Genomic DNA, 12,167 nt, shown 5'->3' with positions numbered 1-12,167 from the left:
TAGTTATTTTAAAATATTGGCCTCTATTCCCATGGTGTACCATATATCCTTGTAGCTTATTTTATATCTAATAGTTTGTACCTCTTAGTCCCCTACCCCTGTATTTCCCTTCCGCCTTTCCTCTCCCCATCGGTTACCACTAGTTTGTTCTTTGTATCTGTGAGTCTGTGTTTTTGTTATATTCACTAGTTGTATTTTTTACATTGCATATGTAAGTGATACCATGTAGTATTTGTCTCATATACTGATGTTTAGATTGGCCCCTCTTTTTGTTCATGGAATAATTCATTTGTCTCTAAACTTTTTTGGGGGACTATCCCCTATATCCTATTGCTGTTCCAGACATCAGCTGTGACAGCTTTGTGAGGTCACTTGTCATTAGCTGTATTTAGCGGTGTTTCTGGTTTTATAGGTAAACTGAAGCACTAGAACCATAGTCTTTCCGAATTAGAAATTTTTACAATGGGAAAATGTAATTTAAAAAAGGTTTACATTTTAGTTCTAGTTCTGTTAGAAACTGCCCAATTTCACATGTGTTTCCAGGGGGCTTTCTTTCCCTGTTTACTGAGAAATGTAAATTGTGCTGGGGGCACGATGGTCCTCGAGCTGTAGCTGTCAGGGTCTTCGCTGTCTACCCTCTGAATGACATGCTGTCTCTTGGGCTGCACGGAATGATCGAGGTGAGGTTGCCAGTGGGCGACCTGCTGGTCTGAAGCTGTTCCCTCCCAGCTTCCTACTTTCAAGGGCTGTCCCAGATCACAAGAGCGTGTCAGCCATCTGCTGGTCTAATCTGCTTCTATTCTGAGTTTAGGGAAACAAACAGAAGGCAGAAGGCATAGGACCTGCAACGGAAGGCAATATTTTGGGTGGTGTCATAGGGGGTTGGGTTTACTATGAGTTAAAAGGCTACATGCAGGGCTAGCTGATCACTCACCATCATGCAGTCTTGGCCTAAAGGCCTTTTCCTTGCCTGGCGCTGGATATGAAGGCATTTGACCATGGAGCATCTGGGACTTGGGTTTGCTAGGGTTGGCTCCTGGCATGTGGAGGTGCATGAGAAGCTAGCTGAAAGCCTAATGAATGGATTTCAGGAATTTCCAGGAATACATGTTCAATATGCCACTTTGGTTGAAGAATGAATAAATATAGCTTGTGGGAATGAATGAAGCCGTTAGCAGAGCGTTTCTCCACTGGCAGAGAATTTGCAGCGTATATGTGCTTGGAGCCTTTGGGAAATAACAGAAACAAGGAGCGCTTTGTTAAGCACCCAGAACGTGCTGGGATACTTTCTGTGTATCACACTAGCCTCTGCATCACCACTCTGGATGCAGCACATAGATTGTTTCATTTCCAGGTTGTTGTTGTTTTTAACTTGACATAGTCCTTTGACTTGATTTTAGACCTCAGTTTCATGGCCAAAGCGTACATCCTGGAGGAATAGTTATCTTTTCTTTCCCCAAAACAAGGACAACAACAGTATACTGGCTGCATCTTGTATTTATAAAGCGACATTTCCACATCTGCCCTGTGCATTTCTGTTAGTCAAGTGGTTGTAAAGAAGGGAAAGAAAAAAATGAAAGAAACGGGAGTAATTTAAGGAAAGAATAACTTCCTTTTTATTAGGTTGAACATGATACCAGGTATCATATTTGTATAAATACTATGGAAAATATTTAACCTATTCATACAGGTTAAGTAACTACCTGATAAGCTTTGTAGGGAAAGTCTGTTTAAATGCTCTCGTTAAACCGTGAGAGGCAATTTTTCAGATTATCAGATACATAACCATTAGGAAGCTGAGGGACAGAAAGAATTTCTGGTGGACAAATACACTTGTTCATTGTAGAAATTGTTGCTACTTTATATGTCAGAGAGTGCAAAGCAAGTCAAAAAGTCAAAATAACAAGGTTTAGATGGAAGCCTTAATGAGACAATTTAGTCTTCAGTGAAGGCAAAGGTAAATTCCTTCAGCTGTTGGCTAGAGGGAATCAAAGGGCAGGATATTTTAGGTTGGTCTCTGTCTATAAATAATACATGAAATGATTAGACAGCAAAGGCTGAGGGGCCTGGAGGATGCAAACAGAACTTCTGGGAGACTGGCCAAACTGTGTATTAGGATAAAATTTAGCAGTGTTACATTTGTAGATTTCATCTTTGAGTGGCGTGATCTTATAGTTTATCCCCCAACCAGGAAACTTTGAGAGTGGAAGTGGACAGTTTTAATAACTATGGCAGGACAGTGTGTGCAACCCAGGACCAGCATGGGACACCCAGCACGTGTGGCCACCTTTCCTTTGAACCTTCCTTTATAGTGAATGATTTAAACACAGAGAATTAAATAGGCCATTATCTTTTTTTGGAGGGGCTAGGAGATCTTATGTACAATTTAAAGGGCTTGTACTGTTTCTGTTGTATCGAAGAAAAAATGTTTGTAAAACCATCAGACCATAAAATGTATAACTTAATGTTATATTATGTTATACATATTATATTATGAAATGTTAAAACCTTACTTGCATTTACCAAGAAGTGAAAGACTGAATACAACCTCATCCCCCACAGACAACCATTATTGCCTTTTTATCTACCAGTGTGGATTTTTCTTTATTAGGTAATCTATCATCTATCTACATACCTACCTGTCTGTCTATCTACCTTCCTATCTATATTTTAACATAAAAGGGATCCTGCTCTACAAGTTGTTTAACAGCCTGATTTTTAGTCACTTTAATATTGTTAACTTGTTAATATTATTTATAGTATGGCTATCTTTCCTTTCAGTAAATGTTATTCTTAGTAGCTGTATAGTTTTTCATTAATTCAAAAAGTATTGGAATTTATTTAACCAGTCCCCTATTTATGTACATTTGTTTCCAATGTAGTATAAACAATACTATGTTAAATGTTTGGGGCGTATATACATTTTTTATACTTATTTGATTATTTCCTTAGAATTTATTCCTAGAAGTGAAATTGCTGGATTAGAGAGCATACACACACACACACACACACACACACACACACACACACGCACGCACGCACACACACACACACACACTGTTGTATCTAGTCACAGTCTCCATAGGGAATAGGTAGCATTCTCAAGGTAGAGTTTGATGACTAGAAAGATGCAGGCTGGGTGAAGGGACACCAACAAAGATGGCCAAACCCCCAGGGTAAGTAACACCAGAGGACCCTCAGATCTTCGGTGGGTGAGCGTGGGGAGTGGCTAACAGAATCTGGAGGGGGAGCTGCAGCTTTAGGCAACTACTGAAAGTGGGAGGTGAGTGTTTCAGTAGAAGAGCACAGCCCTTCTGACCAGTTGCCTGAAGAGAGGGGGCAGGAGGACAACGCCTAGGCTTACTCTCTTCCTGTGATCTCCTGGCCATTGCTTATTTCCATCCCTCTTGGGAGTCAGGATGCAGGGACTTCCTGATGTAGCATCTACAGAGTTCATCTCCTGGGCACAGGGCATGATGGGAATGGTGAAGGGCACTTTCGAGGGCAAAGGGAGAATGCCCATCACACATTTAACAAATGCCCTGCAGGTCCTTTAATGTAGACACATACAGTTGTATTCAACCACAATAAAGGAAACTAAGTAAATGGAGAAAGAACCATATTCATGGTAGGAAGACTTATCACAAACATGTCAGTTCTCTACCACTGATTATTAAATTCTCAATTGACGCAAATTCTGTCAATTCTCGATCTCTGATTAGAGGCTGAAAGCCATTTAATAAAAATTCCAACAGGATATTTTTTGTGGGACTTGACTAGCAGATTCTAAAATTTAAATAGAAGGGTAAATTGATGAAAATAACCAAGGCAGTCTTAAGAAGATCCAGGCAGAACATATAACTCTATAAGATAACAAGTCTTTTTATAAAGTTTTAGCAGTTAAGACACAATCAGCACAATGAGACCAGAGGAATAGAATAGAGAACCCAGAAATATGCCTGTAAAACAGAAATCTCATAAATAGCAGAGCTCACAATTGCAGGTCCACATGGAAATGATGGGTTATTGGACAAGTGGTGCTGGGGTCTGTTATGTATATGGGAAAATCATAAAAGCTATCTCATAGTCCAGATTCAAATGACAATCCTGAAGCCAGAGGGCAAGGTGGATTAAAATCCAAAATGTGAAAGGCAAAACTTTAACATACTTAGAAGAAAACATAGAAGAATATCTTTACGACTTTGGGACTAGAGCAGGATTTCTTATCAAGTACAAAAGGCAGGAACCATAAAGGAAAAGTGGATAAATTAAACCACAGTACAGTTAAGACCCTCTGGCCTTCAAAAAGCACCAGTGAGAGAGTGAAAAAGCAAATCACAATCTGGGATATTTCAACACATACCTGGCAAAGGATTAGTATTCTGAAGATACATACAAATGCTTACAAATTAATAGGGAAACGATGAATACCCCACTTAAAACAGAGACAGAAACTATGAAGAGGGAAGACACAGAAGAGGAATGAGGAACTATTGAACACGTGAAAAGTGCTTGGCCTCACTAGTTATCAGGACAGTCGGCAATGAGATGTCACTGTACACCCTCCACTGGCCCCAATTAAAGTGTCTCACAATGGCAAGTGTTGTTTGGAACAAAAGGAGCTTTCAAACACTGCTGTTCCTGAGTGAGTTGATGAAACCAATTTAGGAAACAATTTATTAGGAGTTAGGTCTAACACATGTATATCCTACAAGCTAATCACTCAACCACTTTTAACGTTCAAAAATGATCATTTCATGTGGGCAGATCTAAGCGATATCCTAGGGGATCTCTCGCACTGTTTGATTGGGAGGCACGTGGAGGATTATTCACAGCCGTATTGCTTGTGGCAGCTCTGAAGAGAAAATGCCCTAAATCTCTGTGTCCACTGACAGCACGATGGATATGCATATTGGGGTGTGTTATGCAATGGAAGACTTTAGATCAGTGGAAATGATGAATCTGTAGTCAACACAGATCAGGTAAAAACACAGTGTATGCAAAAGCCAAATAGAACAAAACAAACAAAATACTAATTTGCGGAAGAACTTACACACAATTCAAAGCCAGGCGAAACTCAACAGTATGTTATTCAGGGATACCCTCACATCTGGGAAAATTTAGAAAGAAAATCAAGGAGTGGCTTATATAAGATGCAGCAGCTAACCTCTTGGAAGGAAGGAGGGGCAGGTGGAGGCATCATAGGAGGGCTTCAGGGTAGTCAGCTGTGTTTGTTGCTTAAGCTGGGTGATAGGTGTGTGGGCATTTGGTTCATTTATTTTCAAATTATAGTTCTTTAAAATGTTAACTTGTATGTATTTTGTTGTATGTAGTATATGTACAAAACAAAAAGTTTAAAAAGAGATTACAAGAAGAAAAAAATGCATCTGATCCAATTTCCTTTTCATACTGTAGCTCTTGAAATGACTGTCCCTTCTAAGTCTTATTTGCTTTGTGTTATGTCTCCTAGTATTTCATTATTCTTCACATGATTTGCAAAGCACTAATCTTCCCCAGAGCCTAGAACTGATCTGTAACATAATAGGTACTCAATAAGTGCCTTTTATTGTTGATTGAAGGAACAAGCTAGCCAAATGAGAAAAAGCTCAATTTCCCTAATAATTGAAAACACTGCAGGTCAAAATGATGTGTCATTTTTACCTAGCAAATTGGTAAAATTTGAAAAAAGGATCAATTTTTGGAACAGAAATCACATACTGTTGGTGGGAATATAAAATATAAGTATTGGATAATTTGGTAATAAGTTTGGAAAATCCTTTAAAAAACGTGTTCTTTGATATAGTAAGCTTACCTATAAGAACTTACGATCATGAAACCGTCATCGATGTGTGTACAGCTTCCATTTAGCATAGTACTTTTAATTACATAAAAGGCATATGCTTAGCAATCATAGTTTGTTTAAATAATGGTCCATCAATACATTTAATGGAATATTATATAGCTATTAATATGGTATACAGTAGGTGATATAAAATGTTTTTAATATATTAGTATATATCAGCTTAAAGTCCTATGTAGAAAATATTTCCATGTTTTAAATATATGCATATTTATCTATAGATAAAGAACAGAAAGAATATATGTAGTCCTGGCCCTTAATTGGTGCTAAATAAAGAACTGAGTAACAAAGGAGTAAAGGAATGAGTGACATACACCAGAATTCTAACATTGGTTACCTCTGTGGGCTAAGATCAGAGATGACACCAATTTTCTCCTTTTTGCATATATATATTCTAAGATTTTATATTACGTTCATGTATTCCTGTTGCAATAAGAAAAGTTGCAAATAATTAGAATTAAAATGAAAGACTAGTAGTCTCTGTACATAACCATCTTGTTTTGTATCACAGCGAGCACAGCATTCTCACAAATGAATGTACTGAGTGTCTCTGAAGTTGAGGTTTGCATTCAGATTGGCTTTTCCCCAACCTTCTTAACTACCTGTTTATTCAATATCCTGCAGGTTTGAAATCTTTAAAAGAAATAATTACATGTTCATACCCAGATCCTGAAAGTGCCCTCTTTAAGGTTACTATTTGGCCAAAATTTAACTAGCTGGCTCCATGTGTGCTTGCTCTGTGGGGCTGCCAACCCACATCAGCAGAGAGGATTGGGAGGCAGTTACCACCCAAAGATCCAGCTCTGGATTTTCACCCAGAGGCTGAAAATGGCCCCTAAGTCTGAGAGTTTCAATGCAGGACCTCCATCCCCCTGCTGTGGGTCTCGACTAGCAATTGGGTGCTGCCTAATACTGCTTTGAAAATGTTGAAAGGTCTAAACTTTCTTAAACTCCCTAGCTTGGATGCCCTTAAATCAACCTGGGTAGATCTTTCCAGATCTGATTTCTATTCATGTGGCTATTGTTTTCAAATACATTCATGGCAAGACTTGAAGAAGTGTTTGATTCTTATTGAGAATCATCTTATTAGAAACATTTCTGTGCTATGGAACACACAGGAAACATAGGAAATCATTCAGGATCTCAAGGTCTGTCCTTTTCTGTGATGTCGTATGCACACCCTTGGGTGCTGCCTTCCTTCTGGAGTTTTTGTGGGTTTGAGGCAGGGCCAAACGTTTCCACACCACCCACAGTTTTCATGTGCATTAGTTCTATTATAATTTGAATCTTCCAGCAATTTACTTAGGAAGAGAAGGAAAAGACAGGGGCTCTGTGGTACTCAAGATTACGGGTTGCCTTGAGTGATAGGAATTCTCAAACCTGAAAGGGCGTTATCGTTGAGTGGTTTGCTAAATTATGCTGAAGTTTGGAGAACTCTCAAGAGCTTCCATCTTGAAAGGGTTGCACCTGTACTAAAAATACATCAGAAAACTTGACTCTCCTTTGATGCTTTTAGTATATCCTTTCTGGGTTTTAGAACAAATGTCTAACTTAAAAGCCAATCTTAAGTAAACCCTTGGAGTCCAGTGACAAATTTTAATTGGTACCCCACAAACCCCTTTTGGAAAACCTATGAATTTTCAGTTACTTGTGTAGGCGTGGAATTCTTTTGGACATTAAGGAAAAAGCCCTGCTACAGACAGCCTGGGGTGAAACACTAGCTGAAAAACACAACTGTCTTACAGGAAGTACTAAAAACATGAGCTCCAAACAGCATCAACACCAGTGGCTGCATCCACTGTGATGGCTTGCTATGGTGCGCATCCGGAAGACACGCTGGGAGTCTCACAGGATCCTGGTGATCCGTGCTAATCACTTCCAGGAGGAAACTGCACAGATGTGGAGAGGGGAGAACTTTCCAGTGGGTTTTATTTAAAGAAGCTAACATTTAACAGATTAGCTGAGCCTAGGAAAACATGTTGAAATACAGTTCCTACAGTGTGGTCTCATATCTGCAAATCTTTGGGGATTATAATTAAAGCCAGTTCATCAGACTAAGGGTTGGGCCTGCTGGAGGATGTGGGATGAGGAAGGTTGGCAAAGTGGAAATCCACAGGCAATTAACATTAGACACCAAAAGAAGTGGTGCTTCAGAATTAACAGGTACCTATGTCTACTCACAGGATTCCTGCTAAGCAAGCAGTGATACATTGAATAGTCTATTTTCCTTTTCTAAACCTGAGGCCATGTTTTGCTTCTTGTGGCCCCTGATGGCACATCTGAAAGGTAGGAGTCCAGGTTTTGCCTGTAGGCGGATATTTTCAGCCAGATCTGGCTTTGCTTTGCCATATTGTTAACCCCCCTTTTCCCTGCCACATTTGTTTTCTTTTTATTAAATTTCCCATCTGGATCCTCACATCCACATTTCTAATGTCAACAACTGCTTTTATCACAGATAATAACTTCCTTTTACAAAAAGGCTGTTTATCATCCGACATGTATTTCAAATTATGTTTTATGAACAAACACTGAAATATAGTATTTGGCAGTATGCGCAGTGGAGTATATTTATAGTAGTCTAAATCTAATTTTTGCAAGAGCCAAGAACCATGTTGGTTGCTGTTCTCTTATTTCTTGAGAGTGTTGTTGCTTCGCACCAGACTTAATTAAGTTCACATTGGGATGTTTATGAAGTAAATTATGCAGTATGGCCAAACATGCCGTGAAAAGTTATCAAAACACTCAGCCAATTCCTTAACACTCCAGAGTTTTCTCAACCACGATCATGAAATGTTCCCAAATTGGTTATTTGTTAATAGATAAGTAGAATAAAATGACAAAAAGAATGGCTGAGGAATAGGATGGAAAGCCCGACTTTTACAGCCTTCTTGGCACAGGACTAAGCAAGGGCCAAGATGTCTCTTGTTGTGCCTGATTTATTGCCCTCATCACAGCATAGACACACATTGGGAAGGGTGCTAAGTTCAGGTTCTAGGCCCTGCTGCTGACCTGCTCTGGGCTTTGCCAATGTCTGGTCCTTGTGGACCACTGGGAGGAAAATAGAGGACAGTTAGGAAGCTATTGGCCAAAATGAGGTTAAAATGACTTTCTTGTTCCTTTTGCTAAAGGTGTTGAGTGTTTATTTACTATATAGTGTATTTAATCTAGTGAATAATCCTTCATAGCCATGTGTTGCTGCCTGTAGCCCACACTGAAAACTGAGTGAGTGACAGATAATTAGATTGAAAACTTAAGCATTGAGTTTCTGATGTTTCCAGTTTTGAGAAGTGGCCTGACAAGATGATGATGATCATGCAGGAAAAAGTACACAAGCCATTTCAGTATGGAAACAGAGTTGGCAGAACAGATTACATATTTTAATCTTAGATTTATGTAATAATGTTTCAAGTGCAGACTTCTGTTTTCATTGCTTTCTTGATGACTCCAGGTATATTTTGAAGAAAGAGACAATGGAAATTCCTGATAGATTGGATATAGGGCGTGAGAGAAAGAGGAGTCAAGGGTGAGTCCAAGGAGACTTCAGTTTTAGACTAGAGTAGCCAGAAGGATGGAATTGCTGTCCACTAATATGGGAAATGTTGTGGCTGAGCAAGCTTGGTGGGGGAAGCCAGCTCAGTTGTGGACGTGTGAGTTTGAGACATGTATTATATAATCAAGTGAAAAAGATGAGTAGACTACTGGATGTCCAGTTCTGGAGTTCAGGATAGAGGACAGGACTGGAGATACTCATTTGGGCATCATCGGCGTGTGGATGGTATTTCTGGCCATGAACTTGGATGAGATCTCCAGGGAGCAAGTAGAGACAGAGACAAAAAGAGGACCGATTACTGAGCCTGGGGACTCTCCAGTACTTAGAAGTCCGGAGGGGCAAAGCACCATAATAACTGGTCATGACAAGATGTGGGTGTGTCCGTGGAAATCAGCGGCTGTTTATGTGAAGAAGGAAGTCAAGGTGATGGGAAGGTAGAAGTTCAGTGGAATGAAAGGGTGGGGCACAGGAAGGATTATTACCCTTGTATTGGACATGCTAAGAGAAGGCAGGAGGTATGGTAGAGAGGGCACCAATGAGCCAGGAACTGATATTGCTGGAAAAGGTGGGGAATAATGAGGGGCAATGATGTGATTTAAAGTAGAAGGGAGGGAGAAGGATCTGGAAGTGGAAGGAGATTGAGGAGGGACCCTCTATCATCTCCAGGTCTGGTGTGTGATAGACGGGAGAGCTTTCTAGTCACTGGGATGTGGGGTGAAGGATGAGGCTTCTTGAGAGGCAGGTAGAAAGGGCCTGGATATAAATATAAAGTACTTAGCCCACTGTCTGCAACAAGGTGAGCTCTCCATAAATGCTCAGTTTTAATTGTTTTGTCAGGAATTGATGAATTATTGAGGAAAAGTATATATCAGAAAAGGATCAATTATAGTAATACTTCTAACTTCTAATCCATACATTCAGTCAATGTTATCAAAACCTGTGTTAACTCAAAGGATTAGATAAAACTGTTTTCTGATCTAAATGTCTTCCTAAAAGCTGGGAGCTATAAAACTCAGGCAATATTGGACTTTCCAGTAATGCTTATATACTGACTTGCAAAAATAACATTAGAACATTTTAAAAATTCACATTTCCCATCAGGATAAGGGTAAATGGTTTTATTTTTACATTCCCCCTTGAGTGAACATGGTTTACTTTCTATAGACTCATAACTTCACAAGGTTTTTGAGGACTACAAAGGGAATGGAGACACGGCACAATGATAATTCTTGGCTTCTTAACAGCATCTTTCTTTTGTATAGCAAACTGTGTCTTGCCATAACTAATGTTACGAGTAGAATATCTCTCAAGAAATGTTTTCACTCTGAGTTCCTGAGCTCAGAATCTGATCTGGCATATTTTACTACTGGAGTAAACCCTTAACCTCAAAATATTAAGTAAGAGTGAGGTCTTTTGGATTTAAAAAGTGGATTGAAAGATACTCTGGAAAGGATTAAACGTGCCTCTATTCAGTGAAATTTATTAGACATTTTCAGAACTCTGAGACACTGAGGTATTCTCTTTCCCCAGTTATGATTTCCAGTTGCACAGGATCATCCTAGCTAGTGTTTCACAGAAGAGGTCATCTGACAGTTATACAGCTCAGGGATGCAGAGGGCAACATCCTAGTTCCAGGAATAGCATCTTCCTCTGGTGGAAGGGCACCTGACACTTCATCTTACATAAATTCTCTGCAGCACTGTGTAACACTTCCTCCTTCTTCAACCTTTCTTCTCTCTTGGCTTTTGTGACCATGGTCTCTCAGTTCTACTCTGATTTCTTAATTTTCCATCATAGTTTCCTTCATTGGGCTTATTCTTCTTTTGTGTCTCTGAAATTACTTAATTAACCCGATTTAGTTATTACTGTGGGCTGAATTGTGCCCCCCACCAATTTCATACTTTGAAGTTCTAACCCCCAGTGCTTTGAAATGTGATTGTATTTGGAGATGGGGTCTTTAAGGAGGATAGTTAGGTTGAAATGAGGTCATTAGGGTGGGCTTAATCCATTATGACTGGTGTCCTTACAAGAAAAGGAGATTAGGACACAGACAGATACAAAGGGTAGAGCTGAACCACTGGCCATCTTCACGAGATTTAAACATCTTTCGTTTGGTAAAACTCAAAAAGGAATTAATACACCTTTTATGGGAGATGTGAGGTTTTTTTTTTAAACTATTATAGCATTTTTCTTGTGCCTCTAACCCAGAATGCAAACGTCTTCTTATTGGATTCATAACAGTTTGACTGAGTCACATATAGATTTTGAGTTAATTCAGCTAAGATGGAGGAAAGTCTCATAAAAGTGCAGGGAAAGTCCAGGCTCCCTGGCCCCTAAGGCTGTTTTTAGTAATAAGTGAAGAAGTTAGAGATCTGGAGCCGGTGGCTTTGGCTTCTGACTTAATATTTGACAGAATTAAGAAGCTCCTTTAGGTACCTAATTTCCTGCCAGAAAGAAGGCTTAATGCTCAAAAACTTAAGGACTTAAGTGTATCAATTGAAATTCAGTTGTGGGAAAATAAGAAGTTTTGAGCATTCTCTTCATAATCACATGCCTGTCAAGATGAAAAATTTTTTGCAACACTTTCCCGGGGTAAAGTGAACAAATCTAAGTATAAAGCCCAATGACATCAATAGCCACGTGACTGCCACACAGGTAAAAATTTAGAACCTTTCCTTCACCACGGAAAGTTACCTTTCTCACTCGTATCACGACCCCAGTTTAACCACTCTTTTGAGTTCTTTCCCCATAGGTAGG

Source organism: Camelus bactrianus, chromosome 29 (assembly GCF_048773025.1).
Source record: "Camelus bactrianus isolate YW-2024 breed Bactrian camel chromosome 29, ASM4877302v1, whole genome shotgun sequence".
Taxonomy (NCBI): domain Eukaryota; kingdom Metazoa; phylum Chordata; class Mammalia; order Artiodactyla; family Camelidae; genus Camelus; species Camelus bactrianus.
This window is presented reverse-complemented; position numbering follows the sequence as displayed.